The sequence below is a fragment of the Sciurus vulgaris genome, assembly GCF_902686455.1.
Source record: "Sciurus vulgaris genome assembly, chromosome: 5".
NCBI lineage: Eukaryota > Metazoa > Chordata > Mammalia > Rodentia > Sciuridae > Sciurus > Sciurus vulgaris.
In genome coordinates, this window is record NC_136465.1 from 129649128 (window position 1) to 129665333 (window position 16206).

Consider the following 16206-nt stretch of genomic DNA (forward strand, 5'->3'; position numbering starts at 1 on the left):
CCACTGTTACAATGGCAGCTGGTATGACTCCACCTGGATGGCTTAGCACTGCAGACTTTATTTCTGACATGTTTTATATGGCATTTAAAGGAATTCTGCAGAAATCATCTAAGTGTAGTTTCAATATGTGTTTTTCTTAAAGTGGATAACATGTCTTTATTCATTGGTAGAACAAGTTGCAACAAAGGCATGAGCTCAGAGAAATATAGACTCCAACTCAGAGGGATATAGAGAGGAATGAGTCCCCAATTAAAAGAAAATCTACTAATTTTGTATCAACAGGTTTTAAGGAGCAATCTCTAAACTTTTTGCTGAGGAAACGAGATTTCAAATATGTGATCTCGTTTCCTAATCCCTCAAGTACACATATACTGGCTATCTAAAAAGAAAGGTGCAAGAATGTTAGACTCTATAAATTGACAAAATGCCCTTACTTGATTTTCCAATGGAATCAGTGCAGCAGCTTGGCCCAAGATCCAAGACTTACTCAATAGGAAAAACAGAGCCTGGCTTTGGTAATTCATTGGCTCAGATATAGATCAATGATGCCAAGGGAAAGGAGCCTTATCCCCCCCCCTACAATATTGATGAATTGTCCTTCACTAAAGTATATTGATCTAATGAGAAATAGAAATTGATCTTGAATTCAACTTTACTGTGTATGAGTCTTTTGACAACCATGAAAAAATCAATTTACATGTAATTAAAAAGGATGATAAAAAATTAACTTTAAGGGAAATTGAAAAATAGTCCTTACTAACCAAGTTGCATTCTGGTATATATTTTCCGACATGGGTTTGTTTTAAACAAAGTTTTAAATTTCTACTTAGAGGTGAAAGAACTTTAGACTTCCTCTCTGAGTTATACAAAAGGATGTCCTAGACCCACTGATCTTCCCAGAACACAACCCCACCCATACCTCCAGGGAGAGGCCCTTTGTCTTAGATTCCAGGCCTTCCCTTCTGCCATTTCCCTCTGACCTCCAAGAGACAGCTTCTTCCTCTCTTGCAGACTGTCTGCCACTCTTCTTCCTTTCTCTCACTTCCCTGGTCCCCTCCACAGGCAGACCCGCCCTTGAATAAACATGTGCCTCTGAAAGTATTACTGATTGGTTATGCTTGTGTGATTTTTAGGCGTTTTTCGTTTTATCAGAGGATAAACTCCTTTGGTAATAAAAGTCCTTCAAGTAAAAATTGTGAAATTTCCTTCAGCAGCCCTTTCATGGGTTAGTGCATCTTTGGACTGGGAAAGTCTTCCAAAAAGTGTGGCATGGAGAAAATATATTGGCTTTGGTACAAGCAGGAGTGGGTTGATCTTTAATTCTGCCAATTGACAGCTAAGCGACCTGATGTGGATTACTGACTTTCCCTGACCCTCAGATGAAGTGGACATTGTAATGACTGCTCTACAGGGACCATGTCTGCCCAGAAGATTAGGAGAGATAACACACAGAGAAGCCTTAGCACAACTTCTGACACAGTGTTGGTATTCACAACAATCTCTCTCCTCCACCTTTCCATATACAATCAGAAATGGATCCATAACATTTTTAGATCCCAAAGCAAGCCTTCTTTGGTTTCACAGAACTCACTAAGAAGGAGCTAGGTTGAAACTAGACTGATTTCTGCAGTAAGAAAGGGAGTGGATAGGGCTGGGGAGATAGCTCAGTTGGCAGAGTGCTTGCCTGGCAAGCACAAGGCCCTGGGTTCAATCCCCAGCACTGCAAGAAAAAAAAAAAAAAAAAGGAAGCAGGTAAATTTCTGGTGGGTAAAGAAAGGAAGTGGGAAGTGGGTAAATTTCAGCAGCTGTGGCTGCTGAAGGACTTATATCGAGAGGCAAAAGTGATCCTGGGACAACTATCAGCAAAAGCAATTAAATCAGTCATAAAAGAGAGTGGAGAAAGGTCCCGTTGGGTGGTTAACACACAGTGTTGAGTAGCTAGGAAAAAAAGCGGGCTCAGGGATCCTATCAAGAACATTTACTGAAAAGTCTTGTGTGTAGGCAAAAACCACTAAAATGTATTCTCCCCAAAGCCAGCAATTACAGAACCATGGAAACAAAGAAGGACAAACTGTGGCAGATACAGAGAAACACCCTAGTGTTGCAGAAAGCTTGGTCCTTGTCCCCAATGCCAATCCAATGACAAAGACATGGTTTTGAGGAAAAAGGAAAAAGTTTATTGCTGTGCTAGCAAAGGAGAAACACAGGGAACTCCTGTCCCAGAGGCTGTGATTCTGTCCATCAGCTGGAACAGGGTGATTTATAGAGGTGATTCAAAGAGAATAAGATTAGGGAGGAGAGATGAGGAAGGAGTAGATCAGGGAAAAGAAGATCAGGGAGAAGGTCAGGGAAAACATTGGGAAAAAGAAAAAAAACATGTAAGTTTCAAAGCGACAAGAGATATAGTCAAAGCATCAAGTGAACCCGTTACACTAGAGTTTAATATTCCAGATAACTAAAGGATAGTACAATAGGAGTTTTTGGTTATCTATTTCTGTGTAACAAACTACCCCAAACTTAATGGTGTAAAACCAACAATCACTCTGTTCACTCCTTCTGGAGCCCAGGAGTTCAGATAAGGCGCAGCAGGTAGAGTTCGATGACTATCACCTTAGCTGAGAACACTCAAATGGATGACAAGATTGGACAAGTGGGGACAGAGAGATCTGATTGAAATTCCCATAAATCCAACACAAAATAGTTAAAATAAAAGGGAAAAATATTGGAAAGATATTAATATGTCACACACAATTAAAATGTTGAACAGTTTAATCACAAAAACAATGATATGCAGTCGAGCATCAGGTAAACTGTGCCGAGTCCAGTCAAGCATCACAAGGCACCTTTTTCTAAATTTCTCCTCTCCTCTTTTCTGCGTGTTTCCAATCCCTCCACATAGACCACACCATTACCAATAGCACCCAACTTTTATACAGTGTAATTCAAATACTGAAGGGAAAACTGATTGGGGTCTGGTGCCCACCTGTGGCTTGAAGTGTGACTGACAACCACCTTTCTGGAATGGAGAAAGTGGGAAGAAATACTTCCCATAAGAATGGAGTAGGAAAAGCTGGGCTGGCAAAGCAACTGATGCCCAGTTCACACATTCCACTTCCAAGAGGTTTTATCATTCTCAGCAAGCCTGGGCTCCCCTCTGCTCTGGAGACTTACTAACAGGAGGACCAGATGTCTTTATTTGTCTGGATAGTCCCTTTTTACACCTGTTGTCCTGGTACAGTTATTAATAGCACCCTTTTTGCTTTAAAAAATGCCCTGATGTGGAAGATAAATTATACCCTCATCTTACTTATTGGTGTTGTGACTGAAATGGCCCAAGTACAGGGCTTTAAAGGGTGATTAAAATGACAGATTGTGACCTCCTCTGGGGTAGGTTATTCCTCAAGGAGCACCAGAGTACTCAGAACAGTATAGGTACAAAGTCAATGCTGAATTAAGAATCAAATGTTATAAAAAGATTTCCTTCCCCAAAGTCTTCTACAAAGTTATATTTTCATATCTCTCCCATTCTATATGATATTATAGAGCATATCAGAATAATAGCATCATAGAATCTCAGGGCTAAAATAAGGTCTTTTCTGTCCAGCCCCCTCCCATTAGATGGTAAACCTATGAGCACAGCTCTTGTATCTTTTCTGTTTAGTGAATGCCAGAGCCCAGTGGTGGGCAGGTAGACGACATTCAATGCACATTCAATTCTGTCTTCCATGTTTACTTTTTTCAGCCACCTTGACTCATAGGGATATCTGATAGTGCTTGCGCACCCCTACTCTTAGAGGCTCCACCTGCTTGATGGAACAGCTTCTAGGTCCTGTGTTAGGAAGTTCTTTCCTGGATGGGGAATGTAGCTCAGTGGTAGAGCACTTGTCTAGTACGTGTAAGGCCCTGAGTTCAGTCCCCAAACCCCCTCCCCCCCCACACACAGTGACTGATATCTGACTCCCTGTGGTTTTCATCTGTGTCCTGCGTCCTTGATTCTCTGTTTCTGAGGCCAACTCTTCTTTCATAACACAGTCTTTTAGTCTTCTTTGGCCACAATGTCCTTTTCATATGTGATATGGTTTCCAGGTCCTTTCCTATCATTTTGGATACATTTAGTCCCTCTGAAGACCTCTAAGGCAGAATTCAAGAATAGGTTTTAAACACGACTTAAAAAATAAAACTGAAAATCTCACAAGATTCAAGAAAACTCAAGGAAAGTATGTTGCTATTAATATTAAGCTGAAATTACTCAAACTTTTTTAGCCATATCATACTACTGACTTGGATGTAGTTTCTTGTTAATTATTTTTTAATTAGGTACAGCCTCAGTATTTGAAGTCTGCACGGAAAGAGAAGCAGGTTTTTGTTGTTGTTGTTTTCGTTTTTTCATATTTCTGCCAAGTCAGGTCTCCTTTATCACTTCTTATGCAATTAGTTTATTCAGTTGTCTTAGGGTGTTGTATTTATCCCTACTAAATGTCACAGAGTTGGAAACAAAATGCCTTATGAGTCTTAAATGTTTCTGTATCATAATGTTAGTATCCAGAATCTTCTTTGACTTTCCTGTCTTATTATTGTCCTCATATCTAATAGGTAGAGAACACGCGAGAGAAAGTGGCAGTGATGAGATATAAACCAGGGTCTCTGCAAAATGATTTCACTGATCAGGTAACCTTGCAGGTAACCACGATGTTACAGGGATGAACATCTCACAAAAAAAGAAGAGCTTTGCAAAAATTGAGACTGTCACAGTGAAGAAGCTGTCTTCTAAGACATTTCCTGATGACTGGTACTGGTAGACAGACAGGATAACCATCTGTCCAGGATGTTTTACTGGGAATTCCTGCATTGGGTGGGGATTTAGATTATTTTTGAAAGTATTTCCAGCTCATAGATTCCATGAATGAGACACATTGACTATTAATACCCTGCATTGAAATGTTTTTATTCCATTGCTAAAAGGACATTGAATTATATTTTATTATGTATATGTGCGTATGTATCTATAATACATTTTATTATATGTATGCATGTTCATAATTATCTTATGTGGCTCACAGGTGTATTATTTCTGGAAAATTCAAACCATTCTATGTTTCAGAAATTTTTTGTTTAGAGATTAAATTTTATCTTAAGAGAAAGTGAAGACTGCAAAATACATGTTATTATACCTCAAAATCATTGATTGGTGCACAGTCTGAGTTTCTGAGTGTTCACTTGATGGTGAGCACAAACCATCTTGTGTCTCCTAGGATTTCTTATCCACCTCTACTCCTAGCCATCGATTCATCTCTCTGTTCTTCCTGATAAAGATAAATTATGACCCTTCTCTAAAAATTGTATAACTAGCTTAGATAGTTTCAGCCCTGAACCTAACTTTTCATCCTACTCTTTGGAAAACTACTTTGAAGCTAGAAAGAAAAAGAAAATTACAGTATCAAAGTCCCATTCAGGAAAATGGCAAATTCTTGCCTATTATTTATGGTACACTCTGCAGAACTCAAAACTTTTCCAGATGAGGATTCATTTGATCAAATTTAACTTTTGAGTCTCTTATAGATAGATTATTAGGATGGTCCAGCTGCCATGGAGACACAGTGATGGACCTGTGCTATCACTTAGGAAAGAGCTTTGAAGAGATTTCAGACAGGTGGTAAATGAAGCAAGTATAATATTTGAATTGAGGAAAGGCATAAATGGCTCTTTCCAAGTCTTTTTGCTGGGAGCAATACAGTAAAAACATTTATAAATGTACATATTTTTTAAAAAAATAAATAAAGTGTCTTGCTTTTCTGTCTAGAGAATGCTAATTAACTAAACCTGAAAGATGATGGTTCACTTTGTTTAAATTGAATTAAATAGCACCTCTATCTGTAATTTTTTCCCTAATTGTATAGTCCCATTTTACATTTTGAATGCATCTCTAATCCAGTTCTGAAGTTTAGCGTGTGTTGTTTTTTACTTTCCCCTATGCAGTCTTTTTAGCATTCCAGCAGGACTTTGAGAAAGGAACCCATCCATTGGATCCACTTTTATTCTTATAGAATCTCTACCGATGCAAGAGGGCTTTTCATTGGGTGATGTGATAAAGAACCTTAACAGAATTCTACGACTTCTCAATGGAAGTTTTAGTGTTATGATGATGACCAAGAATTTATTGCCATTTCTTTGATCTTAGATTTTTTTTTCATGGAAGGCCATGGAAATTCAAGTGTTCATTGAAGAATAATTTTTGCATTTTTTTCCCTCTTTTATTGACATTTTTTACTGAGACCACAGCTATTCGGTATCTTAAATTCTCAGAAGAAGAATTTCTTTTCTTGACTAGCACTCAATAGAAGTTGCTTGTAGAGTAGCAAGACATTCTCGTTAGAGATAGTCTGTATTCTAGTTGTGGTTACGAAGCTTGTAGTTTCTGGTCAAAATTAAAACACCCATACACTAAATAGCATGCATTTAATATGTAGCAACCATGCATGTCAGCAGCTACAAGTGACACTGATTTCTTTCTGTGTCCTAACAACCCATAGTGTATTAGTGCAACATAATTACTTTAACCATGCAATGCTGTACAATGGTGTCTCCAACTATAGGTTCTGCTTCTGTCTCCAGGATTCATTTCCAGGACTTCTCATATCCCATGGTAACAAAATAAAGAAGTTTAGCAGTGTTTCCTCTGGACTTGGGTGCAGTATTTTGTGAATTGATTTTCAACCACAGACATTAAAGAAATGTCAGGGAAAGAGAGGGGCTTGAACTTTCACTTTAGAATAGCTACACTATGTATAAGGATTGTACATTAATGTGTCTGAGTCTTTTCTCTGGAAAGCAGAAGGGGGTTTGGTAGACTGCAGGGATGATTTAACCTTGGTAGTGTCTTCTGCTCAGAGTGTAGCGAATTTGGAAGAAACCAGTTAAAGGATTTCAGTCTTATGTGGTTTCTTCTCTTTCTCTCTCTCCCTACCCCTTTCTTTGCAGTACTGGGGACTGAACCCAGGGCCACTCTACTACTGAGCTACAGACCCAGTCCTTTTTAAATTTTATCTTGAATGAGAATCTCACTTTAAACTTGCCATCCTCCAGCCTAAGCCTCTTGAGTAGTGATTACAATGTATGCCACCTCATCAGCCTCTTACGTGATTTCTTAAGACGAATTTTCTTTCTCGAACAGAAAAAAAATTAGTTTGTAGATATAAACTTTCGAAGCGGATGAAGCACTAATGTCTCACCTACTATAAAAGTAAGATCTTTATACCTGGTTTAGAATTAGAAAACTTGTAAAAAACAGATTACTTGACCTTTTTATTGACAAGATTTTTAGCTAAAATTTCTGCGTAGGTTTTAAATAAGACATTACTCTTCTGCAGATGACGATTTGCCCTTGCCCTATCTGAAAGGCGGTCTGATTCAGCTATCAATTCCACAGCCAACCTTTTGACTTGAGATTTTCATAAGTGTATTTGGTATTTTATGTCCTCAAAGATATTTAAAAACAGATATTCTTCCTCCAGAGCTTTCTAAAGGGCTTCTATTCTCACAGTGACCCAAATTGCAAAAAATAGTTTTCCACAAATTGAGGAAAAAAAAAAAAAAAAAAACAAAAACCAGAAAAATGCAATGTGAAACAAATCTCCTAAGCATGCACAAAAAAAATCCCTGGTGCTATAGTTACAGGATCACTGGACTTTTGGCTCTCTGTGACACAATGACACAATCCTACATATTTTAGATCATCCTAACAGAGCAAGTCAACACTTTGGAGCCGGACCAAAGAATGAATGTACCTGATTTGTTTTAAAATCATTGCTTATGCCTTTAACTTTCTTATGATCTAAATTTTAAAGTTTGAGAACCCCTTGTATCAGAAGACTCATGTTTTCTTTGGGCAGTTCTTTAGATTTGAGCTCTCAACATATGTGACATGTAGATAAGGAATTCACAAACCTAAGATATTGGCAGTCAAACCAAAGGAAACAAAAGTCATATGAATAAGACTTCAGCAAAGTCATCAAAATGATCACTGTCCGATTACGTGAGATGGATAAAGATGTCCAGGTTTAACTTAGCCACACATTAGCAACTCTGGTTCATGCCCATACAGAAAAATAATGACAGCATTTTCCAGCTTGATAATAATATTTCTAGTTTCCTAGAGCTCAAAAATGATTTCAGTTTTACCCTCATGTTGTGAAACTGTATGATGTCTTTCTGTCAAAAACCCAGTAGCATTTTTTATTCTCCATGGATGATGCCTAATAAATGCTGATTGGATGACTTGGTGTAGAAAATAAATGCATTCATTGGGGAGTGAGTGAGATTCATGTTCTACTAAATATCTCATTTCCCCCTCTGTGTATTTCTTGGCAGAGTTTGTTAATCGATTCCATCTGTTTCTAAAAGCATTTGAAGATTTATTATTTTAGTTTATCCTTAAAATAACTCTGAAAGTCAGGTAGGGTAGGTCTTATCTGTCTGTAAACAGTTAACAAAAAACTAGGCCTAGATAGGCTTGCAGGCTCATCATCTTAATCTAGGAGCTTCTTCGGCCAGGAGTTATGGAATGTGTGTGTTGGAGCAGTGAAAGTGCAGGGAAAAGTGAATGTGGTATGCCGATGACTTTGAGAGGTCACCTCCAGTGAAAGCAGTGCTTCCCAACTGGCACTAGTGACAATGTGGTCTTCACAGCTGTCGTGACAGCCTGCTCTGCATTGTAATGTGTCTGGTGTCATCCCTGGTCTCTACCACTAGACACTGGTAGCACTCTCCTCTCCCTCTGTCAGGGCATTCAAAACAGTCTGCAGACATTGTCGCCTATGGCCTAGGGGGCGAAATGTCCCTCCCCCATCAAGAACCATCAAGTGACAGGGAAACAGAAAGGGATTAATGGATTAGAATTATCCAGTACACACAGAAATAGCCAGAATCAAGGCTCATAATTTGGTCACTCATTTTGTTCAGCAACATTTATTGAGCTCTTATTGTGTGCATGTTATCATAAGGTACTAAAGGATGTATTAAGATAAGCAGGACATGACACATCTCAGAAAAATTTATAGATAGAAAAAAAAAAGGAAGAGACCATATGGATACCCATGCAGATGTTGACTGAGTTTCTACTACATAACTGGGCTGGTTATGCTCCACACTCTGGTGAGAACAAAAGCACAAAACCATGAGGATATTTCCTATGCACAAGGGGTTTTCCAACTGGTTGGGAAGTGAGGGAGGATGGGAGGAAAGAATTAGAAAAAGAAGGGCTGGGAAAATTGAATGTGGCTGCTTTAACAAGGCATGATGAAATGCTGAATGTGATTCTGGAAATTAGTGCAAAAGGAATTTTCAAAAGCAGGGCTACATGAGTAGAAGAAAGATTCCGGCATAAGGAAACAGAAGCAGCTGCTGGGGAGAAAGTCTACTCAGAGGAGCAAAGGCTTGGGGTACTCAGATGAAATACTTGTGAATTTTCTTAAACTATGTATTTCCATAACACTTTATTTTATTGCATTTTTGTTGACACTTATTCTACTGTTCAGTACCATGATTTTCCTCCTTTCCTGATCTTGCTATTTTTAAAATTCATCTCTTCTCTTAATCAAAAAGTTAGAAATCACAGGTACTCAAATGACAATTATAAGGTTTGCACAATCCTCCCACCTAAATACAAACCCTCTTTAGGATTAAACTGTTTGTGACTTGTTATTTTTCATTGTGAACATTCTTTTCCATCTCAATAAATTCATATCTGCAGCATCTTTTAGCTTAATATTTGTGAAACATAGTTGTACCAATATTTATTAATAACTCTCCTATTATTGGCCTTTTATGTTGTTTTAAAATTTTCTTTATCTCAAGAGGGCTGGGATAATTTTTCATATAGCTACATTTTCCTTAGTCCCTTCCTTAGAATAATTTCTCAGCAGTTTCCAATATTTCCACCCTCAAGGATTCCTCTTACTATTATTCCCTTTAGAGTCCCATGTTTTGAAAGATACAACCGCCAAACTACATTTTGGATGGAGAAAATTTTTATTTTAACATTTGTATATTGAGGACTTAGGTAATTGCTAATCCAAACTTTGGATCAGCATGAGATGTAAAATAGAGTGGTTTCTTCATCAGGATGATAGAATTCTAGCCTAAAGCAAAGACCCTTGATGTGAAAGTTAGCTTCTGCAGCCTTATCTCAGTGAGCCACATACTTTCTGTGAGATCTTCTGAAACACTGGAATCTGTTTACAGATGCTCTTTTACCACTTTTGTGATTGCTTCATGTTAGGGTTCCAGTGTAAAAATACTTGAAGCCAGTGAGTGGCTTTCTACTGAATAAGAGAAACACAGGCATGATGTTTTAATATATCAAATATTTACTCTGTTTTTTTGTGTCCTGGTGGTAGATTGCTCATAATTGCTTTTTATTTGAAAACACCTTGTGCTAGGAATAAATTGCTGGAGAACAAGTTTTTAATCTGATGTGGTTTAAAAAAAAAAAAAAAGTAGCCAATGTAGATCATTTCTTATAGTCCATAAACAAGAGTAGTCAAACATGGGGAGGCCTAAAGTCATTCCAAAGTGTTTCTTGATGGATACAACCTCCTCTGCCACTTGCCAGTGAGTGGCAGCTGCAGGTTGATCTATGGAGAAGTTGAGAGCCTTGCTCATTTCCAAAACTGAATTCACTTTGGTCATTGCTGCTTGTCAGTTACGTTGCTTTGTTTAATGATATCATGTCCACAATATCTCCTTGGATTCAAGCACCAAGGAAAGAACTCCAATACTTACTGGGTGATTCTAAATTTAGTTCATTTTCTGAACAGTTTGCTGCCAGTAGGTGAAATGGTTTGGCTCCTGGAAGGTTTGGGTTGCAGAATTCTAAGACTGGCTCCTCCTTGCAGCATTTTGAATTCAGATTGTGCATCGCAAAAGCTGTACATATGCATGATGCTGCTGGTGGAATGGTTCCTAGGACTGTGCCAGCAATAAATATCAAGCCAGATTTTTCAGTGTGGGTCTTTTATATGGTGGTGAGTCAGACTGTGCTGTGGTAGAGTCAGTGTTGAGCAGTCTGAACTGGAGTTTTGCCATGATGTCTGATGACACAGAGGATCTGCCATGCTGCGGACATTTCAAATTTAAGAAATAGATATTAACTTGTTAACATTTTGGGAAACATTTAAAATTGCATTGTAATCCTGCTGTTTCTTAGTAAAATTCAGCAGAGTGGGCTGATTACCATTGAAGGGATTTCAGTGGAACTACTTCATGTAGGTAGCATAGTTACCAACAGAAAAGTGGAATTACTTCAAAGACTCTGGCATTGGCAGTTGAGTGCAACAACATGGTGTAGAATTAGTTAGAGAAACTAATGAAAGTAGGGGCAATTCAGAGAGTGCTTAGATATTAGCCTTCAGGTTTCTGACTGTGCTCTCTGGGGTACTTTGGAGCAAGCACCTGCCTAAATCAGTGTGACTTTGGGCTTTGCTTTGAAATGGCTTCCATATTGGGTATCTATAACATTTTTCTTGATTGCAAAAAAAAAAAAAAAAATCATTGGAAAAAATAAAAGAAATGAAAACCACCTAAACACCAACCACAATAAAGCTTTTAAAACCACCAATATGAAATAGCAGATAAGTATGCAGAGACAAAAACTGAGACCCAAGAAAATGTAAAAAATCCACACAAGTTCAAAAACAATAAGTTTGAAAACAATAACTGAAACTAGAATTCAGACTGCACAGGATTCTTACCCACAGTGCTTTCTGCCACCCTCATCCCCACTCCTCTCCCTCTCCTTTCCCTCCTTTGCTTTCTCTCCCTCCCCTCCCATCCTCCAGTTCCTTGCCCCAATCCCTGTCACCCCCTCCTCTTCGCTCATTTCCCCTCTCCATCCTTAGCCTTATCCTCCTCATCCTCCAGTTCTGCTTCTTCCTTCTCTCTCTCATTCTTCCTTCTGCCTTCTCCTTCTTCATCTTATATTTATTTTCTTTTTTAAATCATTAATAAAGGCAGAAACAATTCATAAATTGTGTGATATTTTGGTAAACAAAGATTTGGCCATTTGTCCCATCTTGGTGCCAGTTCATCTTGATTTCAACGGAGGGTTGAACATAAGGATATTTTGAATCCAGACTCTCAGTGCTTTTTCATTGACTCATTTTAGGTAAAAATATTTTCTTAAAATAAAACTTGATTGACTTTTAACACGTTCTCATGTGATCTAACACACACACACACACACACACACACACACACACACACCTCCCTTGTTTTGTAAGACTTGAGAAAATTGACAGCTCACAGTCTCTATTATGATTTCATCTAAAGGGTGTTACCTAGAGATTTGTACAAATGTAATCTGAAAAAAATGACCTTGCTAATGATGAGTGATCAAGAGAAAATGACAAGGTAGGGCTGTTGAAGGCAATACTAAACACTTTACTGGGCCTAAGCCAAGAAGAGCCATTAAGAAATAGTTCTCATGGCATTTCTGGCCTGAACAGAAACAGTTATATAAGTCATGGGAAAATGCCTCTTCTCAAGAAATGCTCTGGCTGAGTTCACATTATCAGAGGCTGTGATTCCCAAATCTGGGAGGGCCAGGGTGTTTTTAGCATGGCTTCTGAACAAGCAACCCTGTCTTCTTTTGAATTGAGGTTCTGGGAGATGATGGCTTCCTCCAGGTGGCCCACTTCCTCTCCTTTGTCCTCCCTTTACTGTTCTGGAAAATCTCATTGTCTAATATTTGTTGTTTTCTCTCTCCTTGTCTTTTCCTTTATTACTTTTTACCAATGACCACAATTAGAGACTGAAGAATGCCCCTTCCCCATTCATAGGTTGACACTTTCATCCCCATGTGACTGATTTGGAGATAGGTCCCTAAAGAAGTAATTAAGGTTAAATGAGTGTGGGGTTGTCATCCAATAGGACTAGTATCCTTATAAGAAGAAAAGACACCAAAGTTCTCCCTCTTCATTCACATACAGAAAAGAGGTCAAGTAAGGTACAGTTAGAAAATAGTCACCTGCAGATCAGGAAGAGAGGTTATACTTGTCACCAACCCTGCTGGCACCTTGATTTTGGACTTTCAGCTTCCAAAACTCTAAAAATATAGAATTCTGTGGTTTTAATCATTCAGTTCCTGGTATTTTGTTATGGCAACCCAAGCAGATTAATACACCCATGAACTTGGGAAAAATTTTGCATGAAGCTTCCTAAGGCACTGAGATATTACAAACCACCATTACTTTACACATTCCACAAGCTTTGGATCAATAAAGAGCTTTAATGTTTCTTTAGACTGCATGCCTACATACCAGTGGAGTGTGTGTGTGTGTGTGTGTGTGTGTGTGTGTGTGTGCGTGCACACACAGGCAAAAACACAAGCTCAAATATCTTTGTTTTTGACAGTAACTAACATTAATTGAGCACCTACAGCATGTAACTAAATATAATACTTCTCATGAGTTATCTGATAACCCTCACAATAACCATCTGATGAAGAAACTCCTATTTCTTTTATTTTACAAATGAAGAAGCCAACACTCACAAGGTAAAGTAACACGTCCTCTTTCAGTTTCCCTTTAGTGAGAGAAAAGGTCAGGAATTGAACGCAGGCAGCCCGACTGCAGACTTAATGCTCCTTACCACCTCTTTGCAGTGCTTCCCAGTTTTACCCATACCCCTTGTTTCTTTGTATCCTGTAATGTTCCAGAAAAGAAAAAAATAAATAAAGATTTAAGCCAACTTCTAGAGATATGCAAAACATAAAGTAGTTTATAGACAGGGATGAAAGAAAAGTAAGGAGAGGAGTGGGACTTGGATCTGGAAAGGAAGGGAATGCAGGTGTGTGTTTAGCTTGTTGGTCTCAGCAACCAACAGAAAGATGGAACCCTACTCATCCTCACAGTGCACCAGGTTCTTTAGTTAACAACACAGCAGTTACTCAGCAGAAGCACAACTCCTCTTGTAATGAAGCTCAGCCAAGAATTTCTCCTCAATATGCACATGTGATTTAATGAACAAAATCATCAACCTCCTTAGCACAGACAGTGATAACTGCTGTGGGACTGTGATACACAGGCACATGTATATGTTCATGCACACATCATTGCACATATCCTTGTCCAGCTGCTTTTGTTACCAGCTATTCTTCTTCCTCCTTTCACCTAGTGGCTCTAGGTTTAATGTTGGCAAAAGTTTCCAGGTGCCATGGCACATGCCTATAATTCCAGCAACTTGGGAGGGTGAGGCAGGAGGATTGCAAGTTCAAGGCCAGCCTGGGCAGCTGAATGAGACCCTTTCTCAAATAAAATAAAATAAAGTAAAATGACATAACACAAAATAAAATAAAGTAAGATCTGGAGTGTAGCTCAGGTATGGCATGCTCACCTAGCATGCAAAAGATCCTGAATAAATTCCCTGTATTACAAAACAAAACAAAATGTTAGCAAAAGTTAATGAAAATACCTAAGTCATTGTAAGAGCCCGAGGATGCATCGATAGTGAAATGGAGAACTATGAAATTGATGTAGGAAACAGGATGTAGAGATTGTTTTTGTGACCCAACCATTCTTTACAAAATCAAGCCAGTGAAGCACAATAAGCATTTAAAAAACCATGGCAAATAAGATAGAAAATTTCATAGTGGACTGCAAATGGCAAAAGTAAGCTTTGTTTTAAGAGATGTTTCAGTACATGTCTGTGTATATATGAACACAACCTGCATTTGTAGCTAAAACAAAAGCTAGCCTAGTTTGGTTATATTTACAAAATTGAGTATTTTTGTTGTACAAGTCAGTTATAGCCTTTTTAATTAAGGATGGATAAAGAAGAGATCCTATAGCATGGTCAGATCCAGTAAGATTCTCAGAGAATATAGTAATAAGAATTCAGGCAAGTATCTCTGGCAATTTCTCAAGAAAGAACTCTGATTCAAGAAGGAATTACTATTATTATTTTTGGATTCAAGATGGGCGAGGCTAATAGGAACCTACTCCATACTGCTAGAACATGGACAAGGACAAATAATGATAGCAGTCCTCTGCAGTTAGTTACCATGACAACTTCACTTAACTAGATGTATGCAATATAAAGTCTGAACATTTTTACTTCAGAATATATGATTTTGTTCATTTAGCATGTATCCTCCATAAGGAATTACAATATTTTGTGATAGACTTGGCTAATAAAAGAAAGATCTTTTTATTATTTTACATTTTTTTTTATTATTTAAACAAATGGGATACATGTTGTTTCTCTATTTGTACATGGAGTCAAGGCATACCATTTGTGTAATCATAAATTTACATAGGGCAATGTTGTTTGATTCATTCTGTTATTTTTCCCTTCCCCCCACCCCTCCCACCCCTCTTTTCCCTCTATACAGTCCTTCCTTCCTCTATTCTTACCACCCTCCTTAACTCTAACTCTAAACCTAACCCTAACCCTAACGCTAACCCCCCCCCCCCATTATATGTCCTCATCCACTTATCAGCGAGATCATTCGTCCTTTAGTTTTTTGAGATTGGCTTATCTTACTTAGCATGATATTCTCCAATTTCATTCATTTGCCTGCAAATGCCATAATTTTATCATTCTTCATGGCAGAATAATATTCCATTGTATATATATGCCACAGTTTCTTTATCCATTCATCAACTAAAGGGCATCTAGGGTGGTTCCACAATCTGACTATAGTGCATTGAACAGCTATGAACATTGATGTGGCTGTATCTCTGTAGTATGTTGATTTTAAGTCCTTTGGGTATAGGCCGAGGAGTGGGATAGCTGGGTCAAATGCTGGTTCCATTCCAAGCTTTCTGAGGAATCTCCATACTGCTTTCCAGAGTGGCTGCACTAATTTGCAACCCCACCAGCAATGTATGAGAGTACCTTTTTCCCCACATCCTTGCCAACACCTATTGTTGCTTGTGTTCTTGATAATCGCCATTCTAATTGGGGTGAGATGAAATCTTAGGGTAGTTTTGATTTGCATTTCTCTTAATACTAAAGATGGTGAACATTTTTTCATATATCTGTTGATTGCTTCTACATCTTCTTCTGTGAAGTGTCTGTTCATTACCTTAGCCCATTTGTTGATTGGATTATTTGTATTCTTGGTGTAGAGTTTTTTGAGTTCTTTATAGATTCTGGAAATTAGCGCTCTATCTGAAGTATGAGTGGCAAAGATATTCTCCCACTCTGTAG

The 16206-nt window shown here is 38.2% G+C and overlaps 1 long non-coding RNA gene across 1 annotated transcript in view; it reads right to left on the bottom strand.

Moving 5' to 3' along the window:
- Positions 1–10029: 10029 nt before the first annotated feature.
- LOC306662498 overlaps positions 10030–16206 on the bottom strand; it is a 178751-nt gene continuing 172574 nt past the window's right edge. The window contains exon 5 of the long non-coding RNA XR_013764131.1: positions 10030–11112. This is a non-coding gene — a long non-coding RNA (uncharacterized lncRNA). The remainder of the gene's footprint in view (positions 11113–16206) is intronic.